We start from the raw sequence: 21,498 nt of genomic DNA, 5'->3' as shown, positions 1-21,498 counted from the left end.
ACTTAAATCACAAAGGGGGAAGGCCAACGTTTGCGCCAACGTTAGCCCCCTAACTTGGAGGCTAACGTTGGCGCCACTCACACCAAGCATTGCCAACGTTAGGGTCAAAGTTAGACCCCTAACGTTGGCACCAACGTCCAAACCAGAAGGATGTTGCTTGCTGCCATGAAAAGTTAGGGTCAAAGTTAGACCCCTAACTTTGACCCTAACGTTGAGATCATCTTTGGCCAACTTCAAAAACCGGTTCAATTGGTTCACTTCGGTTCTTCTTCAATCTTCAAGAGCAATCAACCAAGGCCTCTTTCAACCCAATTCCACCAAGAACAAAGGCCCAACTCAAGGCTTGAAGATCATTTTGGAAAGTGTATAAATAGGATAGAATTCAATTTGTTTAGAGGAGCTTTCCTGGAGAGTTTTCCTTTGGAGCTTTCCTTTTAGAATTTTCAATATAGTTTTCGGAGAGCTTTTGAACTTGAGTGAACTTTAATTTCTTGTTTTCATTGCTTTCAATTTCATTTACATTTGTCTTGGATCTTGGATTGGAGAATTGAAGAATTTCTGTTTCAATCTCAATCTTGGATCTCTCTGTTTCTTTATTTTACTGTTAATTGAATTTCATTTCCGGTTCATTGCTCTTCATCTCTTTTCTTTGCAATTTACAATTCCCTTGCTATTGTTCTTGTTGGATCTAGGAAGGCATTGAGATCTAGACTTAGTTTTCTAGTCTCTGGGTCCTGAGATCTTAACTTTCCATTTCAATCCTCTATTTACTGCTTTCTTATGTTCATTTACTTTCCTGTTTCATATCCGGTTCAAATCCAATTCCCTTTACCTCTTCTGTTTAATGCAATTCAATTTTTCCTTGTTTAAATTCTGCAAATCCACATCCCAATCCCCTTTACATTTCAAGCAATTTACATTTCTTGCACTTTAAGATTCCGCAATTTACATTTCTTGCACTTTAAGTTTCTGTCATTTAATTTCTTGTTCTTTAAGTTTCAGCAATTTACTTTCCCGCTCTCTTTAATTTCATGCAATTTACATTCTGCAATTCACAAATCACCCAACCAACACTTGATTCGCTTGACTAAATCAACCACTAAGCTAAAATTGCTCAATCCTTCAATCCCTGTGGGATCGACCTCACTCCCATGAGTTTTTATTACTTGATACGACCCGGTGCACTTGCCGGTTAGTTTTGTGATGTTTTGTGAGGATTCGTTTCTCACCAAAATATCTCATCACTCAGTTCATTTTTCCAACTTAGCCTTCCTTCTTCCTCAATGTTGGCACATTTTTGCTTCCATTGGGCACGCTTTTTGCTTTCTTGGGCACGTTTCTTATGCCACGCTTTTCTTCTTTTCTTCTTTCTTCACCTACAAGTAATCAAAACAACCAATCAAAGTATCACTAAATTCACAAGGTTTATAAATCATTAAAATTCAATTAAATTTGGCTTTATCCTCATGATTTAGCATCAAATAAATGGTGGTTGTTTGATTCAAAGAAGTTATGCATTTTCATTCCAAATTACTTACTTAGAATGTAAGAAAGTGCATAAAACCTAATAAAATCAAAGAAAAAGGCTAGTGAAACTAGGCCAAGATGACTTGTCATCACAACACCAAACTTAAAATTTGCTTGTCCCCAAGCAAGAAAAGAATTATGCTCAAAGGTTCTTTCAATTGGAATGGATTTGAAGAATTACATGTACTATCCTGTGAGTGAAGTGATTAAGTGACAGTGGGGTGAACTCTAAATTATATGCTCATGCAAGGGCTTCAGTGCTTACTAGTCCCTACATCTTGGAAGTCTTAGGTCTTAGGATTTTCATCCAAATGATATCATGGAGATCTCTCTATAGGTAATCACCTTGAAGCAACTTATAGTTTTTGTGCTTTGGCCTTGACTCTAAGTGTCATGTCTCAAAGCGGCTCTTTAGATAAGCTTTCAATCAATACTCCTAAACCAGTTGGTTTTAAGGTATTAGGTGTTAAAGCACCCCTAAGGATTTACTTGCTCAAGCCTCTCTCTTTTACACAATTCGACCACAAGCATTTACTAGGATAACAACTCTTTGAGTTTTTGTTTCTTCTTTCTTTTCTGCCTAGTAATTGATGCTTAAAGCCTTGGGTCATGTTCTTTTTGTTTTTATGTTTTCTTTATTTTCTTTTGGTTGCTGCTTCTTGGATCAATAAATGTTTGAGAATCTCCACAATACTTCTTTGAACTCTATGTCCTGCCTATGAGCTCCCATGCAAGTTTTCATAAGCATGCAACCTCAATGCATAATCACACAACCAGAACCACCACTTCTCCTAATCTTTTGCTTGCCTCAAAATTGTTTAATTCCTCAATCCTTCTTTTCAAAGAACTATCATGTGGTGCCCCTTTTTTTTTTGAAATTTTGAGTGCATGCAAGTTTGAAAAGTGTAGTGTTGTGAATAATCAAGCATCTTAATTATTGAATTATAGAAAACTGTACTAAACAGACAGACAGACAGACAGACAGACAGATAGGGATATAATATCACTTTCAATCACAGCAATATCTGATGTAGAATAATCACTGAATAACACAACCTTTTGGAATTTACTTGCTTTCCTTCTTCTCATCATCATCAATGCTGGTCTTCACATTCCTCTTTCATTTCTTTGATTGATGATGCGTAATCTTTCCAAAAGTTTGTAGGGTGCTCTGCAGTGATATTGAAAGTTGCTTGTTCCCCAAGCACTTGAAAAATGGTTAGCATGCATGATTTATTTGTGGGCCTTTGAACTTACTTTGGTGTGGGAACACCAAACTTAGTACCTTGCCAATGGTTCTCATGCATCAGATTAACCATGTGTGAAACTCTTTTTCTTTTTCAAAAGTAATAAAACTGAAAACTAGGAAACAGCAGAATAATTAACTAGTTTATCTAAATGCTTGAAGCTAGCATTATGCAGAAGGTGAGAATATGTTTTATGATGGGATTTTGGTGGAACACCAAACTTAGAATCCTTCATTCTCCCTTAGATTGTTTTGGTGTGCAACACCAAACTTAGCTTCTTGCAATATAGATAAACTAATTAACCTTTTTATTGAAATAGCTATGAAAAGAAAGTTACTTCAGGTTGGGTTGCCTCCCAACAAGCGCTCTTTTATTGTCACTAGCTTGACATCCTCTGTGCTGTTGATCATGGGAGTTGAAAGTTCTGTTGCTGATGAGCGGATATTTTATACGCTTTTTGGGGATAATTTCATATAGTTTAGAGTGTGTTTTAGTTAGTTTTTAGTCTATTTCTAGTAGTTTTTAGGAAAAATTCATATTTCTGGACTTTACTATGAGTTGTGTGTTTTTCTGTAATTTCAGGTATTTTTCTGGCTGAAATTGAAGGAGCTGAGCAAAAATCTGATTCAGGCTGAAAAAGGACTGCTGATGCTGTTGGATTCTGACCTCCCTACACTCAAAGTGGATTTTCTGGAGCTACAGAACTCGAAATGGCATGCTTCCAATTGCGTTGGAAAGTAGACATCCAGGGATTTCCAGCAATATATAATAGTCTATACTTTGCACAAGGATAGATGACGTAAACTGGCGTTCAACGCCAGTTCTCTGCCCAATTCTGGCGTCCAGCGCCAGAAAAGGATCAAAAACTGGAGTTGAACGCCCAAACTGGCATAAAAACTGGCGTTCAACTCCACAAATGGCCTCTGCACGAAATCTCAGCCCCAGCACACACCAAGTGGGCCCCAGCACACCAAGTGGGCCCCAGAAGTGGGTCTCTGAACCAGGACAGAAAGCTGTCATCTAGAATCTTTGAACCAGGACAGAAGGTCCTGTTGTTTAACTCTAGACTCAGGCTATTCCCCGGGAAACTGAAATCCCGGTGGAGGGGACCATACGTGATTACAAGTGTGTCACCATATGGTTATGTGGAGCTTCAAGATATTGATTCTGATAAGAAGTTCATTGTCAATGGACAGAGAATCAAGCATTATCTTGAAGGCAACACTGAGCAAGAATGCTCAAGGCTGAAGCTAGATTAAAAGCTCAGCAAGGTCCAGCTAAAGACAATAAAGAAGCGCTTGCTGGGAGGCAACCCAGCCATAGGGCAACAATCCTCTAAGCATTTTGCCCTATTTTCATTTTTATTTGTTTATATAAAGTTCACTGACACTAAGGTAAAGAATCATTTGCATAAGTTTACAGGGTTACAGAAGGAATCTACACACAAAACAGAGATAGGGAGCTTACTGGCAAGAAAACGCCAGTAAGGATAGCTATCTGGCGTTCAACGCCAGAAAAGGGCAACAACTGGGCGTTGAACGCCCAGGAGAGCAGCATTTGGGCGTTGAACGCCCAAAACAGGCAATGTTTGGGCGTTCAAACGCCAGGATGGTGGGGAGGAGCTCTCCTTCTACCCATCTCCTTCTTTTTCTTTTGCTTGAGGACAAGCAAAGCTCTAAGTTTGGTGTGCTTATCCGTGATCACTAAGATCATGGCCCCTAAAGGAAAACAACCCACTCCAAGAGGAGCAAGGGCGTGATTTAAAGGAACTAAAGCGCCAGAAATTCTCTCTTGAATGACCAAGCACCTCACAGACTAGAGGAACATCCACTTCCCAAACCTCAAGGTTGTTGAGTTCTAATCTTAGCCTTAACTCTGTGATAACTGTTCTTATTTTAATTTTACCTTAGGAGTCATATAGTAGTAATTAGTATCTATTTTGATTTTATCTCCAATTAAGCTATAGTTTATTTTTCTCATCATCAGCAAACATGAATAAAATAGTAGATCTTTTGAATAAGAAGCAATAAAATTTCGAGTTTAAATAAAATAAATTCTAATTGGTTAAATGTGGTGGCAATGCTTTCTGTCTTCTGAATGAATGCTTGAACAGTGAATATGTCTTTTGAATTTGTTGTTTAAGACTGTTAAATATGTTGGCTCTTGAAAGAATGATGAACATGAGACATGTTATTGATAATCTGAAAAATCATAAAAATGATTCTTGAAGCAAGAAAAAGCAGCAAAGAACAAAGCTTGCAAAAATAAAAATAAAAAAAAAAGAAGCAAGCAGAAAAAGGCAATAACCCTTAAAACCAAAAGGCAAGGGCAATTAAAAAGGATCCCAAGGCTTTGAGCATCAGTGGATAGGAGGGCCTAAAGGACTGAAATCCTGGTCTAAGCGGCTAAACCAAGCTGTCCCTAACCATGTGCTTGTGGCGTGCAGGTGTCAAGTGAAAACTTGATACTGAGCGGTTAAAGTCAAGGTCCAAAGCAAAAAGAAGAGTGTGCTTAAGAACTCTGGACACCTCTAATTGGGAACTTTAGCAAAGCTGAGTCACAATCTGAAAAGGTTCACCCAGTTATGTGTCTGTGGCATTTATGTATCCGGTAGTAATACTGGAAAACAAAGTGCTTAGGGCCAAGGCCAAGACTCATAAAGAAGCTGTGTTCAAGAATCATCACACTGAACTAAGAGAATCAATAACACTATCTGAATTCTGAGTTCCTATAGATGCCAATCACTCTGAGCTTCAATGGATAAAGTGAGATGCCAAAACTGTTCAGAAGCAAAAAGCTACTAGTCCCGCTCATCTAATTAGAATCTGAGCTTCAATCAAAAACTCTGAGATATTATTGCTTCTCAACCTATTAGTCTTCTATTTTATTTGTCTAGTTGCTTGAGGACAAGCAACAGTTTAAGCTTGGTGTTGTGATGAGCGGATATTTTATACGCTTTTTGGGGATAATTTCATATAGTTTAGAGTGTGTTTTAGTTAGTTTTTAGTCTATTTCTAGTAGTTTTTAGGAAAAATTCATATTTCTGGACTTTACTATGAGTTGTGTGTTTTTCTGTAATTTCAGGTATTTTTCTGGCTGAAATTGAAGGAGCTGAGTAAAAATCTGATTCAGGCTGAAAAAGGACTGCTGATGCTGTTGGATTCTGACCTCCCTGCACTCAAAGTGGATTTTCTAGAGCTACCGAACTCGAAATGGCATGCTTCCAATTGCGTTGGAAAGTAGACATCCAGGGCTTTCCAGAAATATATAATAGTCCATACTTTGCACAAGGATAGACGACGTAAACTGGCGTTCAACGCCAGTTCTCTGCCCAATTTTGGCGTCCAGCGCCAGAAAAGGATCAAAAACTGGAGTTGAACGCCCAAACTGGCATAAAAACTGGCGTTCAACTCCACAAATGGCCTCTGCACGAAATCTCAGCCCCAGCACACACCAAGTGGGCCCCAGCACACCAAGTGGGCCCCAGAAGTGGGTCTCTGCATCATCCATCATAGTCCACTCATATTTTGTAACCCTAGGCTACTAGTTTAGTATTTAAACAACTTTTAGAGACTTATTTTGTATCTCATGACATTTCAGATCTAAACTTTGTATTTTCTGACGGCATGAGTCTCTAAACCCCATTGTTGGGGGTGAGGAGCTCTGCTGTGTCTCGATGAATTAATGCAAGTATTTCTGTTTTCTATTCAAACACGCTTGTTCCTATCTAAGATGTTCATTCGCGCTTACTTGTGATGAAGGTGATGATCTGTGACATTCATCACCTTCCTCAAACCATGAACGTGTGCCTGACAACCACCTCCGTTCTATATCCGATTGAATGAGTATCTCTTAGATTCTCTAATCAGAATCTCCGTGGTATAAGCTAGAACTGATGGCGGCATTCATGAGAATCCGGAAAGTCTAAACCTTGTCCGTGGTATTCCGAGTAGGATTCAAGGATTGAATGACTGTGACGAACTTCAAACTCCTGAAGGCTGGGCGTTAGTGACAGACGCAAAAGGATAGTAAATCCTATTCCAACCGGATCGAGAACCAACCGGTGATTAGCCGTGCTGTGACAGAGCGCGTGAGCGTAGTTTTCACTGGAAGGATGGAAGGTAGCCATTGACAACGGTGATCCACCAACACACAGCTTACCATAGGGGGACGTGCGTGCGTGAACAAGAAGACAGAGGAAAGCAGAGATTCAGAAGACAAAGCATCTCCAAAACTCCAACATATTCTCCATTACTGCACAACAAGTAATCTTTAATTTATGCTCTCTTGGTTGTTCACAATTCAGCTGATAAACATAATTGACTTCCTGACTAAGATTTACAAGATAACCATAGATTGCTTCAAACCAACAATCTCCGTGGGATTCGACCCTTACTCACGTAAGGTATTACTTGGACGACCCAGTGCACTTGCTGGTTAGTGGTACGCGTTGTGAAAAGTGTAATTCACGATTCGTGCACCAGTTGCCTTTGGTTTCCTCCTCTCACTCTGGGCTTCCTTTCCTCTGTTTCTTCTTGTAAAATCTTTCTGTGATGCTTTTCTTGGATGATTGATTCCTTTCCCGTAGCCTTCTCACTTTCCTCCATGACTGCTTTCCCTTTTTTCAACCTAGCAGCTTTTTTGCTGTTCTTTGGGTCATCTTCAGTGGTCCTGAGGGACATATTTGCCATCCGCTCGCTTGTTTTTGCAAGGTGCTTAGCCAGTTGTTCCATTTGCCTCTCAATTTTTCTGAGTGAGGCTTCTTGGTTCTTGCTTGTTATTTCTTGATTTTTCCTTGCTTCTTCTTGCTCTATTATTGCCATCTCTTGAGCTTTCATGAATCTCTCCATCATCATTTCTAGAACATAGATTCTTTGAAAGTTTAGAATTGGTCGTGGTTGTGTCAACTGTGATGGTTGATGAGAGTCGTTTTGGGCGAGTTGTGAGGTAGGATGGGGTTGGAAGTGTGTGCATTGGGGTGGTGTGTGATGGTTGTTGTTGTGAGGGTGGTTTTTATGCTGGTTTTTGAAGTTGGGGTTGTTGCAGTTGAAGTCCCTTGGTCTTTGATTTTGGTGTTCGACCCCCCTCCAGTTGGAATGAGTCCTCCAGGGTGGGTTGTACACATCATTCTGAGACCTGTGTTGGAACATGCTTGAGGAGCTATTTGGGAAGTGTGGTCGCTCATGACTTTGTTGCTCATAGTTAGTTGCTCCAAAACCTCTTTCAGGTTGATTCCCATCATGTGACTTTTTAAGTAAGTTGTGAGTATTTATTGCAGCAACTTGTAGCCAATCAATTTTTCTGACTATCAGCTCTAATTGTTGTTGAAGTTGTTGGTGTATCTGTTTGTTTTGGGCCATAATGACTCTTACACCTTCAATTTCCATCACTCTTTTCTCGTGTGTGGATGGTTGCACTTCTGTCTCTAGCTCACCAATTTCCTGGAGTGGTTTCAGCTTGGTTAGGAGTTCACTCATTAGTTCTTCCCATCCGATGATGCTTCCTTGTGCGAAAGCTTCAAACCATTGAGCAACGTCGTTCATGGTGACGAGTGGGTGCTTCAAGTTATGGGTTGCATTATCATCTAAGGTGGGGATATTACTCCCATGATTATTGGAATTCATTAAGTTCCCCTCCATGGTCTGCACAATTACAAACGGTCCAAATGAAGATAGAGTATATTCATGCCAGAATATGATTAGAGGATTAGTTGACACAATGTGTCAAACAGTTGATAAACTTAAAAGATTAATGGATGAAAATTACTTCTCTCGTATATTCAACAAGATAAAGCATGAGAATCATACAAAGCCAGAGAAACCAAAAAAACTTCACTCTATTGCTAAAGTGAAGTTTCAGTTAGTTCAAGCAAAAATTCAAATAGTTAGTGGGTTAGTCAAAAATTAAAGAAACAGAAAAGAAAAAATGCTTGATCTATATCTCCACTTCACCTAATCATTGTCAATCTAATCAATCCCCGGCAACGGCGCCAAAAACTTGATGTGTGGAAAACGATCCAACACAAAACTCACTGGCAAGTGTACCGGGTCGCATCAAGTAATAATAACTCACATGAGTGAGGTCGATCCCACAGGGATTGAAGGATTGAGCAATTTTAGTTTAGTGGTTGATTTAGTCAAGCGAATCAAGTATTGGTTGAGTGGTTTGTAATTTGCAGAAGCTAAATTGCTTGAAATGTAAAGGGAGAAGGGGAAATTGCAGTAAATGAAAGAACAGGACAGTAAATGTGCTGAATCTTAAAGAACAAGTAAAGTAAATTGCAGAAACTTAGATTGCAAGAAATGTAAATGACTGAATCTTAAAGTGCAAGAAATGTAAATTACTTGAATTATAAAAGGAGTTGGGAATTGGGATTGCAGAATTTAAACAAGACAGAAGTAGATTGCAATTAAACAGAAGAGTAGAGAATTGATTGAATGAAACTAAATCTCAACAGAAAAGTAAAAATGCTTTGAGAATTTAAAAACAGAAAGTAAGCAATGCTTAATTTGCAGTAAATTAAAAGGGGTTGAAGATCTCAGGAGTGGAAGAGACTAGATAACAAGTCTAGATCTCAAATCCTTCCTTGATCTAACAAGAACAATTGTAAAGGAAATAAAGAAAAGTTGAATTGCAGAAAGTGTAGAAGAAGAATAAAAGAAGATGCAGTAAACAGAAATTGAAATTCAATTATGCAGAAGAGTAAACAAGATCTCAAGGTGAGATTGAAACAGAAGTTCTTCAATTCTTCACCCAAGATCCCAAGCAAGAAATTAAAAGAGTGCTCAAGCAAGAACAGGGAAGAAGAGAGATTAATTCTCCTTCCAAATTCTCTAAGATCCAAATTCAAAAGTAAAAACTCAAAATGAAAATGAAAGTTAAAAGGAAAATTCAAAGTAAAGTCTAGAGGTGTCAAAAAGGTCCTAATTACATCAAACTAACTCCTATTTATACGCTTTCTATTCTTGGATTTTGGAATTTGGATGGGCTTTTGATTTGGTGAAGAAATGAATTAAGTTTGATTTTTAATTCAATTTTTAGCCCAAATGCACCTCCCAGGGGTAAGCTCAGTTGGAAAAACCAACTGAGCACTCCATTGTTGCTGCCCGTGTCATTTGGTGCGTTGATGTAATTTTTGGAAAACGAATTCCAAACACACAAATCTAACCGGCAAGTGTACCGGGTCGCATCAAGTAATAAAACTCACGGGAGTGAGGTCGATCCCATAGGGATTGAAGGATTGAGCAATTTTTGTTTAATGGTTAATTTAGTCAAGCGGATCAAGATTTGGTTGAGTGCTTTGTGATTAACAGAAATTAAATTGCATGAAAAGTAAAGGGAATGGGTAATTTGCATGAAATTAAAGAGAACAGAAAATAAAAGTGCTGAATCTTAAAGAACAAGAAATTAAATGGCAGAAACTTAGAACGCAAGAAATGTAAATTGCAGAATCTTAAAGTGCAAGTAATGTAAATTGCTTGAATTATAAAAGGAATTGGGAAGTGGATTTGCAGAAATTAAACAAGGAAAAGTAAAATTTAACAAACAGAAATGTAAAAGATGGATTCAATTAAACCGGATCTCAAATGATAATGAAAATAAGCTTGGTGTAGCGACGAAACAAGGAAATTTAAATTGAAAGATGTAGATCTCAGGACTCAAGAGACTAGATAACTAAGTCTAGATCTCAATGCCTTCTTAGATCCAAAGTGAGAATTCAATTGCAAGAAAAGTAAAGATCCAGCAGTAGAAGAAAAGAAGTGAAATTGCGAATTCTCAAAGATGCAGTAAATCAAAACAGAAAGAGATCTCAAGGTGAGATTGAGATAAAATTTCCTCAATTCTTCAACCCAAGATTCACGACAAGTGTAAATGAAATTGAAAACAAGAAAACTAAGAGGAAGAGAATTCAATTCTCCTTTCCCAAGACTCAGAATCTCAAAATAACTCCTAACCAAAAGCCCTCCCAAAATCACTCAGTAAAAACTAAAACGGAAAAGCTCCCAAAAACTTAAATTCTAAGCTATTTATACACTCTCTTCAAATGATCTTCAAGCCTTGAATTGGGCCTTTGCTCTTGATGAAATTGGGTTGACAAAAGCCTCTGTTGATTGCTCTTGGAGTTGGAGAGAAACCCACTTGTGAACCGGGCCATGAACCAGAAAAGCTTGAGTAAAAGTTTGAGGTCAAACTTTTACTCAAGCTTTTCATATCAGCTAGCCTTCCTTGCTGTCATCCACGTTTGAGCCAAAGTTTGATGTCAAACTTTGAGCCAAACGTGGATCCCTCTTGTATGCCTCTTGGGGTGCTACTTTGTCCTCTTGTCAACGTTGCCAATTTTATGCCAACTATAGACTATTATATATGGTTGGAAAGCTCTGAATGTCAGCTTTCTAACCCACTTGAAATCACCTCAATTGGACATCTAAAACTCAAGTTATTCTTGTTGGAAGTATACCCCTTCAGGTTGTTGTGGCGCCAACGTTTGCCTAAAAGCTTGAGGTCAAACATTGGCGCAAGCTTTTGATCTCCTGGGTGTTTTGTTATGGCGCCTGATGTGTATTCTTGGAAAAATGAATTCCAAACACACGAATCTCACCGGCAAGTGTACCAGGTCGCATCAAGTAATAAAACTCACGGGAGTGAGGTCGATCCCACAGGGATTGAAGGATTGAGCAATTTTTGTTTAGTGGTTGATTTAGTCAAGCGAATCAAGATTTGGTTGAGTGATTTGTAATTAACTGAAATTTAAATTGCACGAAAATTAAAAGGAGAGGGATAATTGCAGTAAAGTAAAGAGAATAGAAAATAAAAGTGCTGAATCTTAAAGAACAAGAAATTAAATGGCAGAAACTTAGAACGCAAGAAATGTAAATTGCAGAATCTTAAAATGCAAGAAATGTAAATTGCTTGAATTATAAAAGGAGTTGGGAATTGGGATTGCAGAAATTAAATACAGAAAAGTAAATTGCAACAAGCAGGGAAGTAAAAGATGAATTTAATTGCAGTAGATCTCAAACAGAAAATGTAAATTGCTTGAAAAAGCGTTCAACAGAGAAATCAAAAGGAAATGTTAGATCTCAGGACCCAAGAGACTAGATAACCAAGTCTAGATCTCAATGCCTTCCTAGATCCAAATTCAGAATTCAATTGCAAGAAAAGTAAAGATCAAGCAGTAGAAGAAACACAACCAAATTCAATTTCCAACAGTTGCAGTAAAGTGAGACAGAGAGATCTCAAGGTGAGATTGAGACAGAATTTCCACAATTCTTCAACCCAAGATTCAAGACAAGTGTAAATGAAAATGAAAACAAGAAAACTAAGAGGAAGATAATTCAATTCTCCTTCCCCAAGACTCAGAATCCCAAATTAACTCCTAACCAAAAGCTCTCCCAAAATCACTTAGTAAAAACTAAAACGGAAAAGCTCTCCAAAAACTTTAAATTCTAAGCTATTTATACACTCTCTTCAAATGATCTTCAAGCCTTGAATTGGGCCTTTGCTCTTGATGGAATTAGGTTGACAAAAGCCTCTGTTGATTGCTCTTGGAGTTGGAGAGAAACCCACTTGTGAACCGGGCCATGAACCAGAAAAGCTTGAGTAAAAGTTTGAGATCAAACTTTGACTCAAGCTTTTCATATCAGCTTGCCTCCTTTTGCTGTCATCCACGTTTGAGCCAAAGTTTGAGGTCAAACTTTGAGCCAAACGTGGATCCCTCTTGTATGCCTCTTTGGGTGCTACTTTGTCCTCTTGTCAACGTTGCCAATTTTATGCCCACTATAGACTATTATATATGGTAGGAAAGCTCTGAATGCCGGCTTTCTAACCCACATGGAATCACCTCAATTGGACATCTACAACTCAAGTTATTCTTGTTGGAAGTATACCCCTTCAGGCTGTTGTGGCGCCAACGTTTGCCTAAAAGCTTGAGGTCAAACGTTGGCGCAAGCTTTTGCTCTTCTCCAGGGTGAGTTTCTTGTGGCACCAACGTTTGCCTAAAAGCTTGAGGTCAAACGTTGGCACAAGCTTTTGCTCTTCTCCAGGGTGAATTCAACTCTTCCAAAAGTTTGAGCTAAAGTTTGAGGCAAGCTTTTGCTCAAGCTTTTTGTTCTCTCTTGCTCCTTGCCATTTCTTCTTTCTTCAACCTTCTTCAAAGCTATTTTCACCTATCATTAATCAACCAAGCACATCAAAGCTATGCTCAAAATCATGAGATTGTTATTCTTTCATAATATATGACAATTATAGCACAAAATCTCATGAAATTACATTAATTTATCCATGGTTGATTGAATCAAAGGAAACATGAAATTCTACCCAATTGGCTTACTTATGGCTCAAGAAAGTGCATAAAATCAATTGAAAACAAAAGAAAAAAGCTAGTGAAACTAGGCTAAGATGACTTGTCATCACAACACCAAAGTTAAAGCTTGCTTTTCTTCAAGCAAGAAAAGAATTATTGAGAAGAAAGAATGAAATGGAAGAAGATGTTCATGCTAGCAGAGTATTATTGGTAGCTCATGGGGTTTTGATGCACGAAAAACTTGTCTCTCAACAAATCTCCCTTCGGCAAGTGTACCGAAGTTGTCGTCAAGTAAAAACTCACAATAGAGTGAGGTCGAATCCCACAAGGATTGATTGATCAAGCAACTTTAATTAGAAGAATGTTCTAGTTGAGCGAATCCAGAATTTGGGTTGAAAGTTGCAGAAAATAAAATGGCGGGAATGTAAATAACAGAAAAGTAAATGCTAGAACTAAAGGACTGGAAGTAAATGACTGAAAATAAATTGCAGAATTGTAAATGGGAATGGGGGATTTGCTCATAAAAGTAAATCGCAGAAATTAAAGAGAATGGGTGAGATTAGAGATGGGGAGTTCATTGGGCTTAGGAGATGTTGCAATTCTCCGGATCAAGTTCATTTTGATCTCTTCCTCAATCAATGCACTCATTGATCTCCTTGGCAATCTTAAGTGATTGAATTAGAATTCCTTACAATTCAATCTCTCAAATCTTGATCATTAGCCAATTCCTTGGTCAATTGCTCATGAGAAGAGATGAAGTATGGTCACTGATTATACCACATGCATTTCCCAAACCAAGTATTGAGAGGGTTACAGTCACATACCCATCCAAACCCAATTTGGTCCAGCATGAGAAAGCATTTCTAGCTTGATCTCTTCATTCCTCTTCCATGGTTCAAAAGAGATCCAAGTTTGAATAGCTTTTCTTCCAAGATAACTACTCAATTGGATGAAGATCGAAAGCTTTCAAGTAAAATCAAGAGGAAAGATAGAAGAAGAACAATGAAAATTAGTATTGATCCATCAAATTACAACAGAGCTCCCTAACCCAATGAAAGGGGTTTAGTTGTTCATACCTCTTGAAAATGAAAACAAAGATGGAGAATACATCATAAACTAGAAATTGCAAAGAAAGTAAAATATAGAGAGTGGTTCTTCAGCCTCCAGAACTATTTTACAATTCAAAGCTACTCCTATATATACTACTCTTCTCAGCTTCTAGTTCACTCTTCAAGTCTTGGGCCTTTGGATCTTGAGTTTGAAGCAGTTCCTTTCTTTATTTGGGCTTGGCTTTACTTGCAGAGAGAAAGTGCGAAGTGGGCAGAGACTTAAGCTCAGGGCGTAAGGAGTGTTAATCATTTAGTGAAAGTCCAAGTTCGGGAACATTAGTGACACTTAACATTGTCACTAACGTTCCAATGCACCCCTTTTGCCTTACGTTAAAACCCACGTTAACTAGGTTAACGTGGCTTTTAACGTTGCCTTGTCAATCTTCGAGAACGTTAGTGACACTCAACATTGTCACTAACGTTCCAGTGTGCCCCTTCTTGCTTCACGTTAAAGCTCACGTTAACTAGGTTAACGTGGCTTCTAACGTGGCCTTTGCCATCCTTCGAGAACGTTAGTGACATTCAACATTGTCACTAACGTTCCAATGTGCCCCTAGGTTTCACGTTAGAGTCCACGTTAACTAGGTTAACGTGGCTTCTAACGTGGCCATCTTTTAGCCATCCCAACGTTAGTGACAATGTTGAGTGTCACTAACGTTGGCTCATCTTTCATTTCTCATCGTTAGCTTCCACGTTAACCAAGTTAACGTGGAAGTTAACGTGACTCTTGGGGGTTGTGTGGTTGCTTCAACGTTAGTGACAATATTGAGCGTCACTAACGTTGTCGACAACTCTTCATTCTCTACGTTAGTTCCCACGTTAACCAAGTTAATGTGGGAGTTAACGTGGTACTTAGCACCATAAGCCAACGTTAGTGACAATTTTGAGTGTCACTAACGTTGGCTTCTCTCCCTCCCCCTTAACGTTAGAGGCCACGTTAACTAGGTTAACGTGGTTAACGTGGCTTCTAACGTGGCCACTTATGAGTGATTGCCAACGTTAGTGACAATGTTGAGGGTCACTAACGTTGGCTCAACTTCTTTTCTCCACGTTAGAGTTCACGTTAACTTGGTTAACGTGACTCTCTAACGTGGGCATTGATGGCTTTTTGAGAGTGTTATTGGCAATCACTTTTCTCATTAATCTTTGCAAGTTACCTCCCCTTTTCTTGCTCCTTTTTGGTCCTGAAATCAAGCAACAAAATGCATCAAAGCTCTAGTTCAAGTCATGAGTAATGCAACATAATATTTGTCACTAAACTTATGCAAAATCCTCATGAAATCATGTAAAATGCACAATGTATGCTTGAGTGAAGGCATAAGTGAATATTTACCCAAAACTAGCTTATTTCCTAAAGAAATGCATGAAACTAACCTAAAAACAGTAAAGAAAAGGTCAGTGAAACTGGCCAAAATGCCCTGGCATCAGGTTTCATGTAGATATGTAAATACTCACTTCTTATTGACATTTAGGCCTAGAAAGTCTCCTTCAAGCGTCAAGTAACACACTGCTATGACTTCTCATTATTCCTTTGTCCTTGACTATTATTTTTTTTTTAAGCTTTAGTTCAGTGTCATGTGTAACAAGCTCTTTTCTTTCTTTATGCTTGACACATTATTCACTATAGACACTTGGCTCACATTCCTTCTTAGAACATTGATGCCCAGCACCTCTTTGGGTTACTAAATGCCTTGTAGTTAGGTTGCTCTTGATAGTGGACTTTCAGTTGATGATCCCAGGTCAGTTAACCCAAGTCACCAAGTGTTGATGCACTCCAAAAAACTTAATAATCCAAGCAGATCCTAGTACAAAGACACCACAGGCATATATTCTAAGGTTCAAGCTATTGGTGTCTAGCTTTGTTTCTTTTTATTTTTCTTTTGTTCTGTTGCCATTTTTGGCTTTTTCTTTTCTCTTTTTGTTTTTCTTTTTAACCTAGGACTTTTATTTTATTGAGATTCATAGACAGTGAGCTACCTTCTATTTAAAAGGAGACAGTCTAGTTCTTTTATTCACTAAAAGTGAGCTATCATACAATCACACATACATACCACCACTTACTTTTATTGTACTTCCAGCTAACAAAGAACTATCTCATTTCACATTCCAAACATTTCTTTTATTAAATTAAAGATGCAGGGGACAAAGCATGCATTTAGTTAAGTGAAAGTAAACACACAAGCACACACTTAGACTAGCTTATTTATTGCAAAAAAATGATTCTACTTGTACTAGATGAACACTTTAGCAAGACATAAATCAAAGCATTTCTCAACAGCAGAAGTTAAGTATAGATACAACCTATTGGTTTGCAGTTCTTTTGTTCTTCCTTCTGTTGTGCCCCTTTTGAGTTGTGGTGCATAATGTCTTCAAATGGTGGTTAGTTCCCTGCACAATTCTTAAAAGTTGCTTGCTTCTCAAGCCCTTAGTTGACTGGTTAGTATGCATGAATTGAGTGTGGCTTTTAGATTTAATTTGGTGTGGGAACACTAAACTTAATTCCTTGCCACTGTCTCTAATGCAACAGGTTGTACATTTATGAATTCTTTTGGCCTTGCTAAAGGTTATGGAACCAAAACAAAAAAAAAGCAATTAACTGGTTGAATAATTTATCTGATTGCTTGGAGCTATCATTATGCAGGAGGTGAGAGTAGGCTTTTAAATGAGATTTTGGTGGAACACCAAACTTAGAATCCTTCATTCTCCCTTAAATTGTTTTGGTGTGCAACACCAAACTTAGCTCCTTGCAATACATACTTAATTATTCAACATTTTTTATTGAAAAAGCTATGAAAAGAAAACTACCTCAGGTTGGGTTTCCTCCCAACAAGCGCTTCTTTATTGTCATTAGCTTGACATTGATCCCCTTAGGGTGGTTGATGACTGAAATGTCGAAGCTTATCCCCCCTCACTGTAAGCCTTCTTTGTGTGCCTTGATGCTCAATTTCAATGTGCTCAAGAGAGAGTACTTGGTTAACAGTGTAGTGATCCTCAGTTCCCAGCTGTTGATATATTAATTGCACCTTGTCGCCTTTAGAGAATCCTTCAGTTGGGATTTTTTTATTCTTCCATCCTTTGTGAGCCTTCTTCTTGTTTTTCTTCCTTTTTTTTGTTAACCTTTCTTCCTTGACAGCAGCTTTGGTTGTGGTACCTTCCTTCTTGTTTATCATCCTAATTCCTTTTTGAATTCCTTCTCCTCCTTGCACATGCTCATTCTTTTGCTCCCCTCTATTGTTGGTTGCTTGCCTTGGAAAATAGTCGTTGACTACCTTGCTTCTTTCTTCACTAAATTGTGGTTCTGGAAATACTTTCAGGATAATGCTTTCCTCGTGCATCCTGAGAGTTAGTTCTCCCTGCTCTACATCTATGATGGCTCTAGCAGTGGCCAAAAATGGCCTTCCCAAGATGATTGAATTGTTTTCTTCTTCTTCAGTGTCCAATATTACAAAGTCCGCAGGAAAAATAACTTGTCAACCTTAACTAAAAGGTTTTCAATCACTCCTTTGGGATGTACTACTAACTGGTTCACCAATTCCAAGGACATCTGTATTGGTTTCACCTTCCCTATGCCAAGCTTTTTCACTAAAGATGATGGAATTAGATTTATGCTTGCTCCTAAGTCACACATCCCCTTGTTGATAAATAGACTTCCAATGGTGCAAGGTAGGAAGAAACTTCCAGGATCTTCCAGCTTGGGAGGGAGTCCTTTTCTGATGAGCGCACTACATTCTTCAGTGAGAAGCACAGTTTCCTTCTCCAGCCAACTTCTTTTCTTGTTGATGATTTCCTTCAAGAACTTGGCATATAAGGGCATCTGTTCCAATGCCTCAGCCAAGGGAATGTTGATTTCTAGCTTCTTGAAAGTTTCCAGGAAATTGCGGAAATGTTGATCTTTGGTTTCTTTGTTGAACCTCTAGGGATATGGCAGTGGAGGTGTAATGCTCTTCTCCACTTGTTGCTGTCCTTGAACTTCTTCCTTTGAACTGTGTGGCTGGTTGTTCTTCTCTTTGAGTTTCTCTGGGACATTTCTTCTTGTTGTCATGTCCTCATTGCTAGCTTTCCCCTTTTCTGATGGTTCTTTGTTGCTATCCAAAGGCTTCTTGGTTACCTCCTTGTTGTTGTCTACCAATGTCTTTCCACTCCTTAGTTGTATAGCTTTGCACTCTTCTTTTGGATTAGGAATGGTGTCACTTGGTAGTGAGTTTGAAGGTCTCTCAACAGAAATCTGCTTGGAGATTTGCCCAATCTGCCTCTCTAGGCTCTTCATGGAGGCTTCATGGTTCTTTGTGGTCATTTCTTGGTTCTTCATCATCTTCTCCATGAGCATTTCCAGATTAGTAATCCTCTGAGAGTCTTGTGAAATTGCTTGGTTATGGGGTGCTGATGGTTGATGGTAAGTGCTTTGGTTGGTGGGTTGGTTATTGGATGGATAATGGTTAGAGTTGGGGTAGTTGTTTTGGGGTTTTTTGTAGGGATTTTGGTTAGTTTGTTGCTGGTTGTGGTTTTGGTTGTTTCTTGAAGTGTTTTGGTTTGAGTTCCTCTGCCATGGTTATTGGTTCTGGTTGTGATTATCCCCCCATCTGAGGTTTGGGTGATTCTTCCAGGATGGATTGTAGGTGTCACCATACACCTCATTTGATCCTTGGTTGTGCATATATTGCACTTGCTCTTGTTGTTGTTCTTCTTGGTTCTCCTCATTCTGCCCCCAAGGAGTTGTTGGTTGGCTTGTGGCACTTATTGATGCTACTTGTAGGCCATCAATTCTTTTGGCCATTTGCTCAAATTGTTGCTGAATCTGCTGCTGCATCATTTTGTTTTGAGCTAAGATTGAATCCACTCCTTCCAGCTCCATTACTCCTCTCTTTTTTTATGGTTGGCGTTGCCTTTGATGAGCAAAGAAATATTGGTTGTTAGCCACCATGTCAATGAGGTTTTGAGCTTCTTCTGTAGTTTTCATCAGTTGCAATGATCCTCCAGCTGAGTGATCAAGTGCCTCTTGAGCCTTTAGAGTGAGCCCTTCATAGAAGTTCTGTAACTTGTCCCACTCAGTGAACATCTCTGGTGGACATTTTCTCAGCAGAGCCTTATATCTTTCCCATGCCTCATACAGATTTTCAGCATCCATTTGTGTGAATGTCTGCACCTCAGTCTTCAACCTGATGATCCTTTGAGGGGGGTAAAACTTGGCAAGAAACTTGCTCACCAAATCATCCCAAGTGTTGATGCTTTCCTTCGGAAATGTTTCTAGCCATTGAGTGGCCTTGTCCCTGAGAGAGAATGGGAATAACAGCAGCTTGTATATGTCAGGGTGTACTCCATTGTTTTTAACTGTGTCACAAATCCTCAAGAAAGTGGATAGATGTTGGTTCGGGTCCTCCAATGGTCCTCCTCCAAAAGAGCAGTTGTTTTGGACCAATGTGATGAGTTGTGGCTTCAGTTCAAAGTTATTTGCATTGACATTAGGGGTAAGGATGCTGCTTCCACAGTGTCTAGCATTTGCAAATGTATAGGAGGCCAGTACTCTCCTCTGTTGTGGGTTATTGTTAACCCCTCCTTCTGGATGATTGGGATTAGATGGATCTCCTTCCATCTCGTGATATTCTTCCTCAGATTCTTCCTCTCCAACAATGCCTTTCCCTCTTTCAGCTCTTCTTAATCTCCTGAGAATTCGTTCGTCTTGTTCATGAAAAGTGGGTATGGCTCTTCTTGACATACAAATAAAACACACGAAACACATAAAACCAGTGACACTTCAATCTATTACTAGAATGAAGTTTTAGTTAGCTTAAGCAAAAATTCAAACAGTTAGTGTGTTAGTCAAAAATTAAAGAAACATAAAAGAAAAAGTGCTTGATCTAGATCTCCACTTCACTTAATCATTGTCAATCTATTTCAATCCCTGGCAACGGCGCCAAAAACTTGATGTGTATTTTTGGAAAAACGAATTCCAAACACACGAATCTCACCGGCAAGCGTACTGGGTCACATCAAGTAATAAAACTCACGGGAGTGAGGTCGATCCCACAGGGATTGAAGGATTGAGCAATTTTTGTTTAGTGGTTGATTTAGTCAAGCGAATCAAGATTTGGTTGAGTGATTTGTAATTAACTGAAATTTAAATTGCATGAAAATTAAAAGGAGAGGGATAATTGCAGTAAAGTAAAGAGAACAGAAAATAAAAGTGCTGAATCTTAAAGAACAAGAAATTAAATGGCAGAAACTTAGAACGCAAGAAATGTAAATTGCAGAATCTTAAAATGCAAGAAATGTAAATTGCTTGAATTATAAAAGGAGTTGGGAATTGGGATTGCAGAAATTAAACACAGAAAAGTAAATTGCAACAAGTAGGGAAGTAAAAGATGAATTTAATTGCAGTAGATCTCAAACAGAAAATGTAAATTGCTTGAAGAAGCGTTCAACAGAGAAATCAAAAGGAAATTTTAGATCTCTGGACCCAAGAGACTAGATAACCAAGTCTAGATCTCAATGCCTTCCTAGATCCAAATTCAGAATTCAATTACAAGAAAAGTAAAGATCAAGCAGTAGAAGAAACACAACCAAATTCAATTTCCAACAGTTGCAGTAAAGTGAGACAGAGAGATCTCAAGGTGAGATTGAGACAGAATTTCCTCAATTCTTCAACCCAAGATTCAAGACAAGTGTAAATGAAAATGAAAACAAGAAAACTAAGAGGAAGAGAATTCAATTCTCCTTCCCCAAGACTCAGAATCCCAAATTAACTCCTAACCAAAAGCTCTCCCAAAATCACTTAGTAAAAACTAAAACGGAAAAGCTCTCCAAAGACTTTAAATTCTAAGCTATTTATTTATACGTAAAAAAATTAATTTCACGAAATTACCGGCAAGTATACCGGGTCGTATCAAGTAATAAAACTCACTAAAAGTGAGGTCGATCCCACGGATATTGGTAGATTAAGCAACTTTAGTTAAATGGTAGATTTAGTCAAGCAAACATGGTTTTGATTTCATGAGATTTGTGATTTTTGAACATAATTTCAAGAATTTAAATGGCAAAGAATTTAAAGAACTAGAATATAGAAAGAAAATGAAAGTAAATAACTGAAACTTAAAATGCAAGAAACTTATATGACATTTAAGATAGAATACAAGAAAGTAAAGATTGCTAAATCTTAAAGAACAAAAGAGTAAATAGCAAGAAATAGAGAAACAGAATGTAAATGACAAGAATAATAAATTGCAAGAATGTAGAAGGGAATTGGGTAATGGGTATTCAAACAACTAAAGAGCAAAAGAAATGAGAATTAATGATGGAAAGGATCATTAAGGATCGG

Source organism: Arachis hypogaea, chromosome 19 (assembly GCF_003086295.3).
Source record: "Arachis hypogaea cultivar Tifrunner chromosome 19, arahy.Tifrunner.gnm2.J5K5, whole genome shotgun sequence".
Classification (NCBI taxonomy): Eukaryota; Viridiplantae; Streptophyta; class Magnoliopsida; order Fabales; family Fabaceae; genus Arachis; species Arachis hypogaea.
This window is presented reverse-complemented; position numbering follows the sequence as displayed.